We start from the raw sequence: 20,069 nt of genomic DNA on the forward strand, positions 1-20,069 counted from the left end.
CAGCAAATTCCAAAAATATATTTAGTTTACTTAAATAAACCAGGTGAGGCAATACGTACTTCACCTCGAGTGAGTGGCCCGGCTGTTTGTGTATTTTACCGCATGTGGCCCTTGGTAAAAAACGTTGAAAAAAGTTTGGACACCCCTGATCTAGACAGTAAGAAACAAGGAGACTGAGAAACTTCACAGATTAGAGGAAGCTAAGGAAACATGAAACCTAAGTGCAATATGATATCCTGATTTGGATCCTGGATTAGAAAAAGAGGACATTAGTGGAAAAACTGCTGCAATCTAAATAAAGTGACTAATTTAGTTAATATTGATTCATTTTTAATTTGTTGGTTTCAATAAATGTAGCAGAGTTACGTTAGATGTTATACAAATTTATTATTTTTGCAACTATTCTGTAAATCTAAAATCATTTCAAAATAAAACCACTAAAATTTTTTAAAAAATCTATTGCTGTCTTCACTGCCAGATATTTTAAATTTAATTGGTTTAAGTCTAGACCTAAGACAGAGTGTTTATTATTTAAAAAGTTGTATTTTTTAAAAATGAATACGGGCGAAGTTTTAAGTAAACAGTAGTAGTCATCATTCTAAATACAATAAATAATTACCGTTAATTAGTTTTGGTAAGAAGTATTGCTTTTCATTCATAATCCAGTTTTTTTATACTGTGTGTCTCTTTCAAGTATGCTGCTCTTTTAAAAACAGTATTCATCCCTAGCCGCATATAGCATATTAAACTTTCTTGGGTACTTTTAAAAATATACTGTCACTATCTCTTTTTTTAACTTTTAATAATCAACTGTACTGAGGGATAAATTACATAAAATAAAATGCAACCGTTTAAAATGTACTGTTGACGAATGTATTTATCCATTTAACCACCATGGCAATCAAGCTATAGAATATCACAGATGTTCCATAGTATCTCTTTGTATTAAATTTACAAGCCAATTCTTATTCCCTCCCAAACCCAGGGAGCTGCTGATATACTTTTAGTCACCATTGATTAGTTTCTTCCTATTCTAGGATTTTATATACGTGAATTAAAACAAGATGTAACATTTTGTGTTTGACTTCTTTCAGAATAAGCATGTTTTTTGGATAAATCAGTTGTTCATGCCTTTTTATAGACTTTTGTGTTGTATCAAATTTGGGACCATTATGAATAAAGCTACTGGAAACATAATGGTCTAAATCTTTTGTGTGGTCCTATGTTTTCAGTGTTCTCTGATCCATTAGTAGGAGTTAAATTATGGAGCTGTCTGAAAAATCTATGTTAAACTTTATACTGCCAAGTTCTTTTTGAAAATGGTTATAAAATTTTACACTCCTAATAGTATTTCATGAGAGTTCAGTCACTCTACATCCTTGCCAAAACTTAATACTGTCAGACTTTTAACATATGTGTCTACGTATGTGTGGTAGTATCTCATTGTAGTTATAATTTGCATTTTTCATATGATTAGTTATGTTGTGAATTTTGTCATGTGTTTACCTTTCACACATCTTCTTTTATAAAGTAACTGTTTAAATATTTTCACAATTTTAATGGGTTATTTATATTCTTACTGAATTATCAGCATTTTTCATATTTTCTGGATATAAATATTTTGTTACATATATGTATTGGAAATATTTCCTCCCACACTGTGACTTGCCTTTTTGTTTTTTAAGGTATATTTTTCAAAAAAAACATGCTTTTAATTTTGATAAAACCTACTTTATCATTGTTTTTATGATTAGTACTATTAAGTCATAAGAAATATTTGCTTAAAGTTTGAAAATACTTTTTCTGTGTTTTTCCTCACACACTTTAATTGTGAAATTAAAATTATTTTTTCCTGTGATTTAACTACCTGATTAGAAGTACTGCCTAGTTTAAAATTTCGTCCTCTTAGGATTAGTTTAACATAAATTAACACTGCCCATATCTGGTCCACTCCTTGAGAAATTGTATAAATAAGTACTGAAAGCTTTGCGGCAAGAATGACTCAAAATACATCTGTGAACCTGTGAGGCTGGGCCCTCAAATTTATTAATAAGCCAGACAGTCATGCTAAAAAAAAAACTACAGTTATTCAGTGTTCCAGTATTTTTCCTTAAAGGATTGAATTATAACCTTCTAAAAAGGGCATGTGACATAATTATGCTTGCTTATAACTCATGGTGTCCACATCTGATTAACATTTAACAAACTCAGTCTTCTATTCCTTCTAAGTGCTTTATTGTAGTAAATTACTAGCTTTGGTGACTTTGGAGAGTGCTGTCTATTTTAATCCTTCATGTTTCCTCTGGGTGATGTTAACAGTGTAAATAACTGAAGAGTTTATGGGACTAAAGTCTGTAACTCACAGATCACACTGTTTTCATTGGGGAAGATTGAACACTGTCCCACATCTGTATGGGAATCTTTAGTTAGCACAGCGGACAGAATAGCAGAATATTTCTGAGATGTTTTTTATTTAGGAAATAGTTGTTGCAGTCAATATCTTTCCAACCACACGTCAAAAATATTTTCTTGGGAAAATAGGACATCCAGGATAGACTTACTATCCTAGATGAGTCCATACTATTTCTGGGTAGAAGGATGAGTCAAATCAACTTTGTTAATTCAACATCAGTATACAAATTATTTTTATTATCTAATTTAAATCCAAGTTCAAAGTTTGTCAAATTTTTATGCCATGCTTAAAAGGACTGAATGTTAGCTATTTTTAAGGCTTATAGCTTATATTTAATTTATATGTCTCTTTTCAAAATTATGTACACACACCCCCTTATATACATACAACTATATATTACATATATACATATGTGTGTGTGTATTTGTGTTTGTGTATGTGTGTGTATAGAAAGAGAGAGAGAGAAAGACAGAGAGAGAAAGAGACAGAGACATTTTTAAAATTAGAGTGGTGAGTCTAGAAATAAAAAAGATGAGAGGGTTTTTATGATGATTGTTCCCTTTGTCTATAAACCTATATATATTACATACACTCTATACGATGTACTTTAGCATTTATGTAGTCCAAGTATTTACCTGGGTCTCTTTCCCTCATCCCTATCTCTGTAAAGAAGGAATGTTTTAGTTGGGATTGTTTATTGCAACAGCTAACCTAAGGTGAAATATAAATTCTTTGAAATAATTGGGTTTATCACAAAAGAAGAGAGAATCAGGCTGGAGAAAAGTACATGAGGCAAGAGACTTTAGGCTGAAAGAAGCACAGCGTGGTCAGTCCTCAGAATCAGTTTGATTAAGAAACTGCCCGGTAAGACAGGTGCCCATCTGACACCCTACAAAATCTTTACAACATTATTGATTATGTGCACCAAAACTGTCTTTCATATCCCCATGGCCTGGATGGTGTAGATGCCTGATCACTGTGCTGTACACCTGAAGCTGAATAATATTGAATGTCAACTATAATTTAATATATAGTCACAGTATATGGAGTACAGCATAGGGAATAGTCAGTGGAATTGTAACAGCTATATACGATGTCAGAGGGGTAGTAGATTGGGGGTGTAAATGTCTATTATATGTTCTGTACACTTGAAACTAATTTAACAAAAAAAAAAAGAAGGAAATGAGCAAACTATAACAACGTGGATGAATCCCACAAAGAGAATGTTGACCAAAAGAAAGTCAGACACAAAAGATGCGTACTGTATAATTCCCTGTTCATAAAACTCAAAAGAGGCAAAATTTAATATAGCATTGAGAGTCAGGGCAGTGGATACTTTGGGGATCAGAGTGACTAGTTGGGAGTCTGAAAGGGACAACTGGGCACTGTTTCTTAATATGGGTGTTAGACATAAGGGTGAGTTCATTCTGTAAAAATCCAAACCTGTACTCTTATGTATGGTTCCTTCATTTTTTGGTATACTTGGTAAACTTCCATGAAAAGGTTTACATCAAATAAAGATTTAAAGACAAATGAAAAAAAAAAAGAAAAAGAAAAAGAAACTGCCCAGAGCAATGGTTGTCAATATTCTTGGAATTTTGAAAATGTCTAAACACTCTATGCATCTCTTTAACTCCCCAAAGAGGCACAAGCCCCAGGAAGTAAAATCCTTCTATCCAAGACTTATCAATGTTTGCATTCTCTGGCTAGGAGATGGTTGGAGAGAAGAGGTATGTGGCCTCTCTAGTTTTTATCTTGAGAAGGGTAAATTCCCCCCCACACACCAAGACACACCAGTACTGATTCTACCAAAGAAGAAATTTCTTTGGATGATGGATAATTATTATATTAATACAGACAACATAGACTCCAAGGTTTTACAGTCATGTACCACCCTCCCCCCAGACCACTGGGCACCTTTTGGGTTCCTACATGTCAGTGCACAAGTCAGGTGGTTGAGAAGAATGGGATAAGCAGAGACAAAGCCCATGAGCTTCAGAGAGGTGGAGAAAGCAGCCTTCACTGCTCAGGTTTGTGGTACGCTACAGAATGGGAAAAGGTGGTAATGAGGGACAATCTGAATCTCCTTCAGATGGAAGGGTCAGAAAGTCAATATATGCCCCTTTCCTCCATTTTTACTTAAGCCATGAAATGACTGTTATTTCTGTGTTTCCTTGAGGTCCTGAAAGTGCCCATGTTGTCTTTTGTTTTGTTTTTACAATAAGTATATAAAAAATCTCATGGTAGTATATTTTAAAATCTTATTTTAGTATATTTTAATGAGAAAATTTATGTGAAACTTCCTAATACTATACTTAACACATAATAGAAATGCATCTTCTAATATACTGCATCTAACAGCATACTTTCAATTGTAATAGTTGTAGTAAGTCTCTTCAAGACCTGTGTCCCAACACCTCTAACAGTGACAAGTACATGGTAGATACTTTATAATGCTCGCTGAATTAATATATTTTGTTTCCCTGTTCTCTCTTTTGCTTTCTATTTCCTTTTTATTTCTTCATTTCTTCCATGTCTGTTCAAGGTACTTCTGATCAGATTGTCCAATAAATAGTAGAAAGACAATATATTTTAAAAGGAAAACCAATGAAAAATTTTAAGAGTGGACGAAGGAAAATACATTCTTCTTGGATTATACGCGCTTCAATATTTCTGTCTTCTAAAGAAAAAAACATTGGTTATCTTCTATTTCATAGGGAGAATTGAAATCAAAAGTAAAAAGCTCAAGCGATTTCTCCTTTATTGATTTCAATATTATTCCTTACTATAAGCTTTTTTGTTGTTTAGGTGTTTATTTTTTTGTAAATTTAGGTATAATTGGTAAACAATATTATATTAGTAGTTTCAGGTGTACAATATAATATTTCAACCTTTATATACCTTACAATGTGATCACCACACTAAGTCTAATAATTGTCTGTCACCATACAAACGTCCCATGATATTATTGACTGTATCTCCTTTACCCTTACACCACCCCAACCCTACTCCCCTCTGGCAACCATCAGTTTGATTTCTATTTTCTGAGTCTGTTTTTGTTTTGTTTTGTTTGCTCATTTGATTTTCATTGTGTATAAAGGAAGAGGACACGTTTTTGTTTCTTTGTTTGTTTTTAATTAAGGTTTATTGGGGTGATGGAGGTGACAAGTTTTAATGAACAAACAACTTCTAAGTTCTGTGAGTTACATAAGGAAACAGTCTTCATTTGTGTGTGTGTGTGTGTTGTGGGAAAGTGCAGTGCTCTTTTCTGAGGAAATTGATGAAGTAGACAATGGAGAGAGAGGGTGAAGGACTGAATCCACTAGTGCGTTTTTCCTTTTTTGGTCCTAAGGAATGATAATTATATGCATATATAAGTTCACATTTTTGCCAATTAATCTTCATTTTTTAGCACAACTTAAAATCAAAACCAAATTTAAAAACTAGAAGTACTGGTGACAAGTATCCTAAATTATAATGACAGTGATTTTTTTGTAGGTAATATATCCTTTCCTAATTTCAACAGCATTACAAAAAATGTGCAGACAGACAGTGCTTCCAAGTTTTTAAAAAGAATACCATTCCATTAGCTACTTTTCAAAAAGGGAGAAAAAAAAGTCTTTAGCTTTATATCCCATGAATATCAACAAATTCCCATTTCAACAGTAATATATTAAACTGATACTTCTAAACCATAGTTTTATTTGACATTTTACATAGCTTAATTAGACCAGGAACAATTTCAAAAAAAGTGATATATAGATATTACATACAGATAAACTGATAGGTAGCTATTATGTTATATACATGTAATGATGCATACATTCAGTGTGCTAGTCAATGATTACTCAGTGCAAAGCTCAGTAACTGAGTATTAGTGGGTTGTATTTTTAAAAAAAGCTCAAATATTTGGAACAAAAATTGGCTCATATATTGTGTATTTGGTTTAGAAGATTTTTTTTATTTCAAATGTATTTCACAACATATGCTCCAGTAGATATTTTTCTTCATATGTTTTATGACTGACGACCACCCCTGTAATTCTTACATAGGTTTCAAAAGATTTTGAATTGTATACACAGAAAAAAAAAGTTGCCTAAGCAGAGGATGTTTGTTGTTCCATCTTAAATAAGCGCTATACTGTTCATTTTCCAGTATATAGTTACTCACTGTAACTCAAATAATTTATAAAGTCACTCTGGTAGATAGTGGGGGTTTTTGGCCTATGAAAATATTTATTGTTTTTTCAAAATGGTCTCAAGCACTAATACATTATCTAACTATTATGATCCATACACTATTTTTCATGGTCGTGATGATCCTAAGACTGTTATATGATACATGTACATAAATAATTAGTAGAGAGTTTTCAAAAAGAACATATATTTATTTATAGGAGTGAACTTTAAAGCCTCCTTGATGAGATAAGAGTTCTTGTAGGTGTAAAAGACTGGATTTAAACATTTCCAGACACCAATTGAAAACCCCTGAAAAAGATAAAGTATTTCTTTGGAAATGAAACAGTCAATTCAGTAATGAATTTTTCTTTCCATTTTTTTGAGTGATTAATGATCTGCAATTTGTATTTTTTTTATATTTTGACACTGGCTTATTTTTCGAAATATAATAAATCAGTATCATACCTAACCAATATGAAATATTCTAAATTTGTAACCATATGATATTTTTTCGATTAATTATCTAATAAGTTAGAACTGTTGAAAATACAGATATTGTGCTTCCCCGGAAAATAAGACCTAAAAGGAAAAAAGCCCTAGCATGATTTTTCAGGAGGACATCCCCTGAATGTAAGCCCTCATGTGTCTTTTGAAGCAAAAATTAATATAAGACGGGGTCTTATTTTCGGGGAAACATGGTATCAGTAAGCTTTCCTCATTAGAACCCAAGCTGCTTCCTGGGGACTAGGATTTATTCTGGTCCTTACCTTGTTATTCTTCTCCTTCTCCCACTGGAAGGGGTGAATAATAGAGATTTTAGGCTTGAAAATTTTGCCCCATCAGTCACCCTTTGTTCTTCAATTTTCACAGGCAGTGTTACATGAACTTTGTTTTGTTAACTGTCTTGTCTCCCAGTTTTTATAGCTGGGAACGCAGAAGAACCAATGGGCACTTTATCCCGAGAAGACGATGGATAGTCATGTTTGTGTGGATTATGAAAGAGGGCTTCACAGAAGAGGGGACCGGAGCTACTTGGGAGGCTCCTCCTCCTGCTGCTAATAATACTAACGTAGAGAGTTCTGGTGAGGATATTAAACACCTTATGTACAGTAGGTTCTAATAAAAGTCACTTCCCTCCCTAGTCCTCACGTTTTTCAGGCATTGCTAAGCTATTAGGTTGGTGCAAAAGTAATTGCAGTTTTCGCCGTCATTTTTAACCTTTTAAACCGCAATTACTTTTGCACCAACCTAATAGATTACAGGTCCTGAATGATATGAACTAGTAGATGCTTACCAGTGTGTGAATTACTATTTTCAAGTAATATATTGTAAGTGATGAATTCTGAAGGCATAATACTTCAGATAGCATGAGTAATCCTCTTGTGAACATGATAAACTTGGTTGCAGGTCAGCAGGGTCAGAGGGCATTCTGGTGATAATTGGTCCCATCATATCACATCACCTAAGACACCAACCATGCTGACTGACAGGTGATGCTGAAAAAGAAAAGTGCGTTCCACTTCCAAGAATTCCTTAGGGAGAATTTTGGCTTTCTTTTCCACTTTTAAAGCTTGAAATATTTGAGTATTTAATGTCTGCAGTTCATATGTCTGCCACGAATATGTAATGTTCCTTTAGTTATTTCTTTGCAATTACTTAAAACTTAGATCCTCTCCAGTGATAAAACTGCAAATCTACAGTTTAAATTTCATCTGCCCCTGCCTTTTCATCCTGGAGAGAGAGAAAAATGAACTTACTAGGTAAAAATATTTTAGGATAATTGCAATATTTGGTACTTTGTAAGGTTTTAACTAATTGTATAGTCTTCAATAAAATGCTACAATGTGTCACCCATCATACAGTATATAGCAAATCATCATTCATTTGATGTCAAGGTTGCATAATTGATATCAGTTTGTGACTGTTCACTGCTTACACTGGTGGTTCTAGAACAATGTGACAAGGGTGATTGTGTTCTGTTTTTATTTTTTTCTTTTTATGATGCTTGAGATACATAAACAGGTTTTATATAGAAACACACACACACACACACACACACACACACACACACACACACACGCAAAAAAACAGCCAAAGCAGTCAAGCAAGAGCTCTGCTCATATATCACATAGTAACTAGGATTGATTTTTCTTCAGAAAGAATATATTTGATATCTCAAATAGTAGATACCTTAAAATTGCTATGACCAGTAGTTTGTTAAGGTCCAATTGATGTTGCAGAGTTGTACTATCTTTAAATCTATTGTTATTTTACCTGAATTTGGGCCTTTGTGCAGCAAACATGGAACTCTATAATTTCTAAAAGACTGCAACTTGATGAGGGTTTCGTATAGTCTTTTGGTGTTTTTTTTTTTTGTTGTTGTTGTTGTTGTTGTTTTTGTTTTTTGTTTGAGGGGTTAGAGAACAAAACATTTGTTGACCAGGGATATATAAAGGATTTACAAGCAATGCTGATGGTATTTCTGGTGATACTAATGAGGGTGAGAAACACATTTTTGTGGAACTAATTCCAACAATTGTGGAATTCTCTCTAGCAGTGCTCAGCAACACAGGTTTAAAGCTTAACTGTGTTACCAAGGCACTGTGTAATCAAGAATAAATTGTGCTTCTAAATAAAATGGTGGATTCAGCTCTAGTTGAGTCACTTTCCTGATGGAATATCTGTTTTGCTCTCTACTGCTTACCGAATAAAACCTAAGTCCTTAATTTGGTATTCAGTGCATACATTTTCTCCCCACTCTCCTGTACATACACATTTGTCTTCATCTCATTCCACTCTTAGCAATAATTGTTTTCCATTCTGCTTGCCACCCTCTCAATTGAATGGAGCTACTCCAGCTCCATGGAGAAGCCCCCTTTTTTTTAGTCTTTATGTTTTTTATTCATATATGTAAAAGATACGTCTGATAAACGACTAAAAGCGAACAACCCTTAAAACTCAACACCAAGAAAACAATCCATTTAAATGAGCCAAAGACCTTAACACACACCTCACCAAAGAAGATAAGCAGATGTCAAATAGACATATTAAAATCATGTCATCAGGGAAATGAGAATGAGAACAACAATGAAATAGTGCTGCAGTCTCATTAGAATAGCCCAAATCTGTAACACTGACAACACCAAATGCTGGTGAAGATGTGTGGCAACAGGAAGTCTTGTTCATTCTTGATGGGAATGCAAAGTGGTGCAAAGAACAACTTTGTGCAAAGAGTGCAAAGAACCACTTTGAAAGACAGTTTGTTGGTTTCTTACCAAACTAAATATACTCTTAGAGTATAATCCAGTAACCACGCACCTTGGTATTGACCCAAAGGGATTGAGAATTCATGATGTCTGCACAAGAACTATACATGGATGTTTGTATCAGTTTTATTCATAATTGCCAAACTTGTAAGCCAATAAGACGTCCTTCAGTAGGTGAATGGATGTCTAAGCTGTGGTATATCCAGAGAATGGAATATTAGTTAGCACTGAAAAAGAAATGGGCTATCAATCCATGATAAGACATGGAGAATCCTTAATTGCATATTACTAAGTGAAAGAAGTCAATCTGAAAAAGCTACATACTATGTAATTCCAACTGTATGACATTATGGAAAAGGCAAAACTGTGGAAATAATAAAAAAGATAAGTGGTTGCCAGGAGTTGAGGAGGTTAGGGAGGGATGAATGAGCAGAGAACAGAATTTTTAAGGCAGTGAAAATACTCTATATGCCATCGTGGTGGATAAATATCATTATGCATTTGTCCAAACTCATAGAGTGTATACACCAAGAGTGAATCATAATATAAACCGTGGACTCTGGGTGACTATGAGGTGTCAGTGTGGGTTCATCAATTATAACAAATGCACCCCTCTGGTGGGGGTGCCAATAATCGGGGATGCCATACACGTGTGGGAGCAGAAGAAATGGGGGAAATCTCTCTACCTTCCCCTCAGTTTTGCTGTGAACATTACAGTTGCACTAAAAAATAGCCTTAATTTAAAAAATAAATAAATAAAATGGGCACAGAGTCTGAACAGACATGTTTCAGGTTCTTTTTTTTTGCAGTCCTTAATGCTGTCATCCTCAGGGATCAATCTCAGGGCATCTTCCTTTTCTTACCTCTGGGAAGTTTTCTCAACTATCTAGTTTCCAATACAATCTCTATGCTGATAAATTCTAATATCTACATCTTCTGAGAATATATATATATATATATATATATATATATATAGAGAGAGAGAGAGAGAGAGAGAGAGATGTATATATATATATATATGTGTATATATATATATATATATATATATATATATATATATATATATATATATAAAATCTCCCATTGTGAAGTAAAATTTTCATTTGAATATTCACAAGGAAACATCAATTTTAATACTTCAAATACTCCTCCCTCTTTTCCAAACTGCTTTTACTTTAGTATTCCCTGTTTTGGTAACTGGCATTACCATCAAGTAGTAACCTGAATCAGGGTCTTGGGCAGCCTCTCACAGTTGCTTTGTACTCACAGCCAGGCCCCATTTATCCCATACCCAGCTAATTGCTCCACCCTGTCTTTTACCCCCTAAAGACGTCTATATTACATTTTCTTTTTCCCATTTTTATAACTATCATGCTAGTAGTAGTCTGAAATATTAAAATGTGCCCCTACTTTTCTCTCAGCTGTAATTGGTAGATACATTGCTCTCTCCTAAAAAGAAAATGAAATGAAGTCTGATTTCATCACTCCCTGGCTTTAAAGTGCTTCCTTCAATGGTATTTCCATACCGTTAGGACAGTTCAACTTCCTGGCAATGTCTTGCAGTGTCTGATGTGATTTCCCTATCTCTTTAGATTGTCTATCTCCATGCTAGCTTTCTGTACTGTAGACAACTAAATTACATAGGTTTTTGAGCTTCCATGCATTCTTTTGGTACTGGCTTTACCCACACTATATATTTACTCTCCTCCCCAAAGCCATCTGGCCAGATCTTGTATATCCTTTAGGTGTTTCCTGAGTCCAAAACTCATGCTTTTACATTCAGAGCCGGGCACAGAATCTGGAACAAGGTAGGTAAACATATTTCATGTTCAGGTCTCAATAAATATCTATTGAGTGAGTTTTCTTTTCTTGCCTCACAATGTCATACAAGGCTCTCATTAGACTTTCCTTCACATTTGTAATTTTATATGAATATTGCCTAGTCAAGTATATCCAAATATGTGGAATTCTATTCCTGCAGTCTTGCTTGTTTGACCTTCTTAGGTTGTCCTCCTGCAAGTAGGTTTAAGGACTTATCATTTTATAAATACTATTATTGTAATTGCTAATGCTAATAGCAACAGTAATATAATATAAATTATAACATCAATATTCTGTGAGTAATTATTATGTGCATGATTCTTGTGGTAAAATTACATTGTGTATTCCTTTATACAAATACAATGGATATAGTGCAAATGTGTAATTGAAAGGACTGAGGGAACAGCACTAAATAGCCTCTAGAGAGATGCAATTAGTAACTGAAGTATCAAGTTGGACTTTAATGTTCATTTTGTTTTGTTTAAAATTTTTACACTGATAATCAGTTCAATTAGTATTTGTGCAATTAAAAGAAAAGACACATCACAAACAGGACAGCCAATGAATTGGATAATATATCCTTGGTTTTAGGATTTAAAAAAATAAATATATTTAGGATAAATAGAAAATAGGAAACATCTTGGAAATGACAAGAACTTGCTATCATTAATTTAAAGCAATATTTTTCCAGAATTGTGCTAAATTTTTATATTAATTTTTTTCAATTTTATTCTTTGAGGTAATGCCATTGTTAAGAACTGTATTCAAGTTCAGGTAACCTTTAAAAGAATAAATTAAGAGTCGTAGCTAGCTCTTTTTTGTTGTTATAGCTTAGTCATGTAATCATTAAACTCAAAAGATACCGTACAGGGTACTTTGCACAGAACTGAGCAGAACAAAAGGAAAACAAGCCTACCCATTACATTTTCAGAAATCCAGATCAAGGCAGTCCAAGCCCTCTGTTAGTAGATGAGAAGAAACTATTATATCAACCTGTTGTCATAGCACAGCACAACTTCACCCTCAGGAGCACTGGAAAGTTGACTTATGTTGAAAACATACAAACAAACAAACAAAAAAGTGAGTTAAAAGTACATAAATGAAATGAATAATTTTCATTTACAAAGAAGGGATTTAAACTTGAGGGAAATTATAAGTAAGTCCACCCTTTGATGTGTTTTTCCACCTTTATTACTAATAGATGTGCAAATAAAGTAGCTCAATCACAACATAGATGATTATTCTGCCTCAGTCCATTCTATATTTGTTGATATTGATTACTTTGTGTTCTGCCAGTCAATATTATTCATTCACATCGTAAGTAGAAAAATAATTATCTTTAACAGTAAATTCTATGCTAAAATATCTGACTGAAAGTATTTCAATATCAATTATGACCTATGGTAAATTCCTTCTTTTATATGTTTACATCAATGTTTTTCTTCATTTCTATAATAATTTTTGAGCCTATATAATTGCATTCCTAACTCTAGTCACCATAATTTTTCTTTAGGAGTAGAACTTGCATTTGTGGTATTAGTTATTGATTTGTAATGACTGCACTTTATTGGTTGAAACTCAGAATTAATGTGCATAATTTAAGAGAGGCACATGTTTTAAAAGATAACGTGTTTGCTGAAATAAAATTGTAGTTCAAAATGATCTATTTAATTATTTTCATTCACCATTTTTTTATATCTGAGATATACTTGTTTTGGAAAATGCATTTAAATTCAAATCAATTATATATAATAATTTTTGAAGACCTATTTGTCTTCCTGAAAAGTCATTGTTTACATGGATTTTGTGATTAAAAAAAAATTAATTTCAAACAAACAAGTAGTCTCATTTTCTTGTTTGACATAGACCCTGCTATTTTAAAACATTTGTTTAAATAAAACTCTAGGGACCCACAGGAAACTGCCAAGAGATTACCTAAATCATTCAAAGTACACATTTACTAATTTGTATCTACATGGCATTCTAATATATTTACTTTGATAGAGAAAAATCCAAATGTCATGATTCTTTTTATTCAGCATTTCTTCATTACTGTATGCATACAGTATAGTCCATTTGACTGCTCAAGGTTTGATAGCCATGTAAATTGTACCTTCTCATTTTATTGTGCACTGATGGAGCAATTTTAGTATAATTCAGATATTAAATATTTTAATTCTTCTACTATAATATTTTTAAAAGTCAGTTTGAAATATTAAGCTGTATGTAGGTATTTATTTATAATTATTGTAGGTATTTCCTCAAAATATAAAATTACATTATTTTTTCATATCCTAGGAAATTTAAATTATTCCTCAGTTATACAGTTTAACTTAAAAAGTATTTTCATTTAAAATTTGTTATTTCCTCTCTTGTATAAATTATGTTATGTTATAAAAATAATACTAGATAGCCTATGTTATCAAGTTAATCACTTCTGATTTGGTGTTTTTCTCTTATTTTATTTAATATGTGATTTCTTCAAAATGTGATTATGTGTTTTCTCAGGAAATCAAAAGAGCATTGTTTCTTTACATATACTTTCTAATTTATAAGGATATAAAACAACAGAATAGGAATCTTAGAGAACTTCTTTAAGATGGGAGAGGGTTAAGGATGGCTGAAGGGGGAAGGGATTAAGAAGTACAAATTGGTTGTTACACAGTAGTCATGGGGATATAGGGTATAGCTTAAGGAATATAGTCAATAATATTGTCATAACTACTGTGTTTCCCCGAAAATAAGATCGAACTGGACAATCAGCTCTAATGCGTCTTTTGGAGCAAAAATTAATGTAAGACACAGTCTTACTTTACTGTAAGACTGGGTATAATGTAATGTAATAGAATAATAATATAATATAATATAATATAATATAATATAATATAATATAAGTATAACAGGTATAATATAATGTAATACAATACAATACCTGTTCTTATATTAATTTTTGCTCCAAAAGATGCATTAGAACTGATTGCCCGGCTAGGTCTTATTTTTGGGGAAACAGGGTAGGTATGGTGCCAGATTTGTACTAGATCTATCAGGGTGATAGATGGGAATGGGGTTGGGGGCAGGGTGAAAAAGGTGAAGGTATTAAGAAATACAAATTGGTGATTAATACTGTATGGAGAATATAATAACAATGTTGTAAAGATCATGTTAGATGCCAGATAGGCATTGAACTTTTAAGGGGGGTACTTCATAGACTGCGTAGATGCCTGACCAACGTGCTATACAACTGAAACTGAAGTATAATAATATTAAATGTCAACTATAACTAAATATATATGTATATATAGTCACAGGATGTTGTCATCGGAAAGATAGTTAATGGTATTGTAACAGCTATATAAGATGTCAGAGGGGCGTGGTAGCTTAGAGGATGTGTTATCACTTTATAAGGGGTTTAAATGTCTAGCTGTTATGCTGCTTTGTACACTTGAAACTAATTTAGAAAATTAGAACAACAAAACAACAGATGAAAACAACTATAAAGTGATATACATAAAATATGCATAAAGCTTCCTCTAAATATGTAATTTTAAAATTTCACATCTCATACATCTGATATTTAGGATTCGGCACCAGTAGTAGGGCAAAATGAATTATTTTGATTGGTCAGGTGACTGTTCTGATACATATCTATAGATAGTACAGATAGTTTACTGGTCTGTACATATTTTGATTATCAACTCTTCAAAAAATGTAAATCAGTCACAACAGCAACCCTGTCGCCAGTGTGCATTTATTGAGTGCTAGTCCACAGTAGGAAGTGTGCTAAATGCTGTTTGTCCATTATTATTTAAATCTTCACAGCTACTCCTTGCCACTATATTTAGCCCTTTTATGGGAAAACAGAAACACCAGGTATTAAGTAAGTTTTACAGAGTTACATAGATGATAAGCAGAAAGTTGAAAGTCGAATCCACCATTGTTTGATATCAAAGCCATATTGTATAATCCCAGCCTGCAATGACTCTTAAAACATGTGAAATGCATTCTTGTCTGCTTAAAGTGAAATACAGTTAGTCTAATTCAGAATATTGTTAATTGTTTTTGACTCATGCAAGATAATTTTTAAACCATTTGATCGTGATTCATATAATTCATTGAAATCAATTCTATACTATTATTATGCACTAGATTCCAAAATTGTTACTTTTTTACTACAGTAAAATATTGAAGAGATGGAAAACAGCCATTATTGTGTCATCTAGAGAAGCGAAATCACTGAACCAGAAGTAGTTGCAGTTCTGTTATCTACTTGACTTTGCTTGTGTACATGTATGTATTTTAAAGTAATTATTTTTTGCTCTTCCTGCTGGCAATTATAGAAACTTTACAGAAATTAGATATATAAATTACTTTGGGACTTCTAATATAATACTCTATAAATATGGTGATGGCATAATCTTGATATTAATTTCAGGAAATCATTGTGTGGTATGAAAGTTTATTTATTTTTATATTGATTAGAATGGTCAGTCTAACTGTTTTGAGCTAATCCAGTAGTCCCCCCTTATCTGTGATTTTGCTTTCTGAAGTTCACTGACCTGTGGTCAACTGCGTTCAGAAAATATTAAATCAAAAATTCCATATCATATCAATAGTCGCCTAATGCTACATCACAATACTGTCATTCAGCTCACTTCATCTCATCACATAGGCACTGTATCACCTCATATCATCCCAAAAAGAAGGGTGAATACAGTACAATAAATAGTTTGAAAGAGAGAGAGACCACATCCACATAACTTTTATTACAATATATTATTATAATTCTTCAATTTTGTTATTATTGTTCATATCTTACTGTTTCTAATTTATAAATTAAAATTTATCATTGGTATATATATATGTATAGATAAAACATAGTATATGTAATGTTTGATACTATGTACAGTTTCAGGCATTCAGGGCGGGTCTTAGAACATATTCCCCTGCAAATAAGGGGGGAATTACTGTATTGATTTTCTGAGTTTGGGTTTTATGGTATCCACTCTTATGTATGAAAGTTATTATAGATGTTGTTAATAAGCAGAATAAAATTTCATAAATATTTAATACTAAAAGCATATATTAATAAAACTTAATAGTGAAAAATCTGAATTTACAATACTGTATTTTATGAACAAAAACTGAGAAGTGGAAGTGTGTAAGAGGTGAATAATAACATGCTCATTTCTTTCTTATATAATTGGCTGGTCATAGGTTGTGCACATAGAGAGAGATGGTTTATTTTCCTTCAGATTCAAACTAGAGAAATATAGGTTTAAGTATTGTGATATAAATTAACATTTTTGCTACGATGTTCATCTCTAGTTGAATGATATTTCCATGCTGCTGACTGTGGCATTTGACTTTACCCCATGAGCTCAGTGTTCCAGAAAGGAAGTTTCAGAAAGCAGATGTACATTTTTCTGTATTTTTGTGTTTATCTAGAATGAATAACTATAGGAAATTTTAATACTTTAATCATTTTTTTTTAATAAAATGTAGCATCTTAACTGTATTTACTTAAAAATATAAATACTATACTTATTTTCTGTGGATTTTTGACACATTTTGGAGAACAATCTTGAAATCAATTAATGCAGTGAAAAGGTTAATAAAACTTAGTTGTGCCAAATGTTGTGTTCCAAAGTAGATAATAGGGAAGATGTACTTCACATTAAAAATGAGCACAAAAAAAAGTTTTAAAAACCATAAAGTCTAAAGATAACCAAAGAAAGACCATATTTAGCACATGTGACAATAATTACATATTAACATTAGAAATTGAAGTTAAGTTTTTCAAATCTTGTTTAAAAACAAAGCTAATTGATTTTTTTAAGAATCACATAGAAATGTAATGGTGTAGTTTAAAAGTAAAACATGAAAAGAGATACACAAGATAAACATATAAAAGCAAGAGGTATTACAGTTCTAACAGAAACTTTAACTAGAAATAAAAAAAATCGTTATATTAAACCAAATAAATGTTATACTGAATTTTACATTGTTTTCATTATTATACATGTGTATAATAATGTGTAATAATGAAAACAATGTAAAATTCAGTATAACATTTATTCATCAAAATGCACATCATATACAATAGCTAAGAATCAACAGACGTTCAAAAGGTTATTAAAAACAGAAATTTACTGTGAAATTGTAATCGTTTCTCTCTCTTCAATATCAAGTTTGCAAAATAATGTATATTTTATATGGCTATGTATGCTTATATTTTATGTCATTACCATCATTATTATTAAGGGTAGTTAATAGTTGGACATTACATTTTATAACCAAAAGGGAGACAATCTTTATTCTTTTCAAAATCTAAGCTACTATTTATAAATAAAATAAGTATATTCAATCAAATTACAACTTCCATATTTTATAAATAATAAAACTATATAAGCCGCATTTTATCATAATATTATAACACTATAGTTTAATTTTAAATAATAACAAAAAGTTATACAACTACAACGGAAAATAAAACTCACAAATTAAAGAAATATTTATAGGTAGAAACAAAAATTATAGAACGTGTAAACTGATGATAGAGAAACAATATCTAAGAAAATCTATAGAACATCATATTAATAATTCATATAATGTTCATAACTTAAAAAAAATTAGATTATTCAAATGAAATATTGAAGCTGAATTATCTCAGCTGTAGGTACATATTAGATTCATATGAAGAATCCCACTTGAGGCTGGTTAAATTAGAAACTCTGTGAATGGATCTTAACATCTGTAGTTCTTCTTATTATTGTTTTTTTTATAAATACCAAGGGTGATTCTACTGTATAGCAAAGGTTAAGAAAAGCCAATCAAAACATCATAACAAGATATTAAAAATAATGCGAAAACCTGATTTAAAGTAGAGGAATAAGACAAGCAAAGGATGAATTTAATTTGTTAGAAAACATAAAGTAATATAATTCAAAAATCAATCTATAAGCTCTTTATAAAAAGATCAATGAAACAGATAAACTACTCAAGAATCCAGTTAATAAAAAGAGAAAATGAAAATTGAAATTAAAATAATATAAACAATTAGTCAAGGGATATTATACTAAGAGATTTCATAAAGGCCTTGAATAAAATTTACATATTTCTGATTGTAAAAATAGTTTTTTGTAAAATATTAACATACATGTATTCATTAATGTGGTAGTTAAAAATCAACAAACAAAAATTACTCATATATGTATTTACCAATTAAGCATGAATGCTTTTTAAAATCCTTCAAAATATCAACTACAAAGCAATAAAAATCAGAAGAAATGTTCAAGAATTATATAAATGAAAATATAATATTTTATTTCAAAACCAAAGAAAACCTGAATAATTGAGTATTCCTTTGTTCCTGGATAGGTAGGCTTCATTGTCAAAGAAATGAATACTTTCTTAAATTAATCTATAAATTTTATATAACTCCAATGAGATAATTGTTTAAAATTCAGTGAATTCAATATTCCATCTGAAAATAGTAAAAAAAATAAAAAAAGATAAAAGAGAACACATGTAACTTATTGGAACACATGGAACTTTTTTTAAAAGAAGAATAAGATGGAAGGACATGTACTCTCACATATTAAAAACACTATCAAATTACAATATGAACAACAAGGTGGTAATATGTGAAAAATGGGTGTTTGCTGGAGCAGAAGAAAAGTCCAGAGTGATGTCATTTGTGGTGCATGATAAAGTTGGCATCTAAAATCAGTAAGGAACCTTTAATAAAAATTTATGTTTTTCTCTCATACATTAAATCCCAGGTAAGTTGTACATATGATTATAACAACTTACAAAAGGAATATAAAGAACATATTGGTAATATTTATCTGATCAATGTTGGAAAATAACTTTCTAATCATAAAAGCAAGAGTAGATTCTACTTAGAATGTGGAAGCTGACAAGAGAGGGTCCCTCCCCCCCTAACAAGAAAAAGACAGATAATTTAAATACATAATTTCATAAAGTCAATCAGTGAACTGAGAGTCACAAGACAAGACAATCAATTGAACTTGAAAGGATGACTGGACTTTCAGAGAAAAGACAGGGCACAAGAGAAGTTTTTGCCTTTTGGAGAACACAGAGGAAGAGGTGGCAGTCATAAAAGGCAATATGATTTATTTCACTGTAGGGAATGGGCATAAAAATGCAATTTAATAAGTGTTATTAATGTATGCAAGTTTCCAGAAGAAAACAGTTAAATGTCCAGGAAATTAGAATTCACAAAGGATATGAGATTTTTAAAGGTCAGGATTCAGTTATAGAGAACAAAATACAGTCTGGCTAGTTTACACAGAAAGAGTCTTGATACTGTATACTTAAGTCATGTGCTAAATCTTTAGGAGAGGTGAAGAAACAAGTTGGGCTTTTAGA

This window comes from Rhinolophus ferrumequinum, chromosome 7 (assembly GCF_004115265.2).
Source record: "Rhinolophus ferrumequinum isolate MPI-CBG mRhiFer1 chromosome 7, mRhiFer1_v1.p, whole genome shotgun sequence".
In the NCBI taxonomy this organism is placed as follows: domain Eukaryota; kingdom Metazoa; phylum Chordata; class Mammalia; order Chiroptera; family Rhinolophidae; genus Rhinolophus; species Rhinolophus ferrumequinum.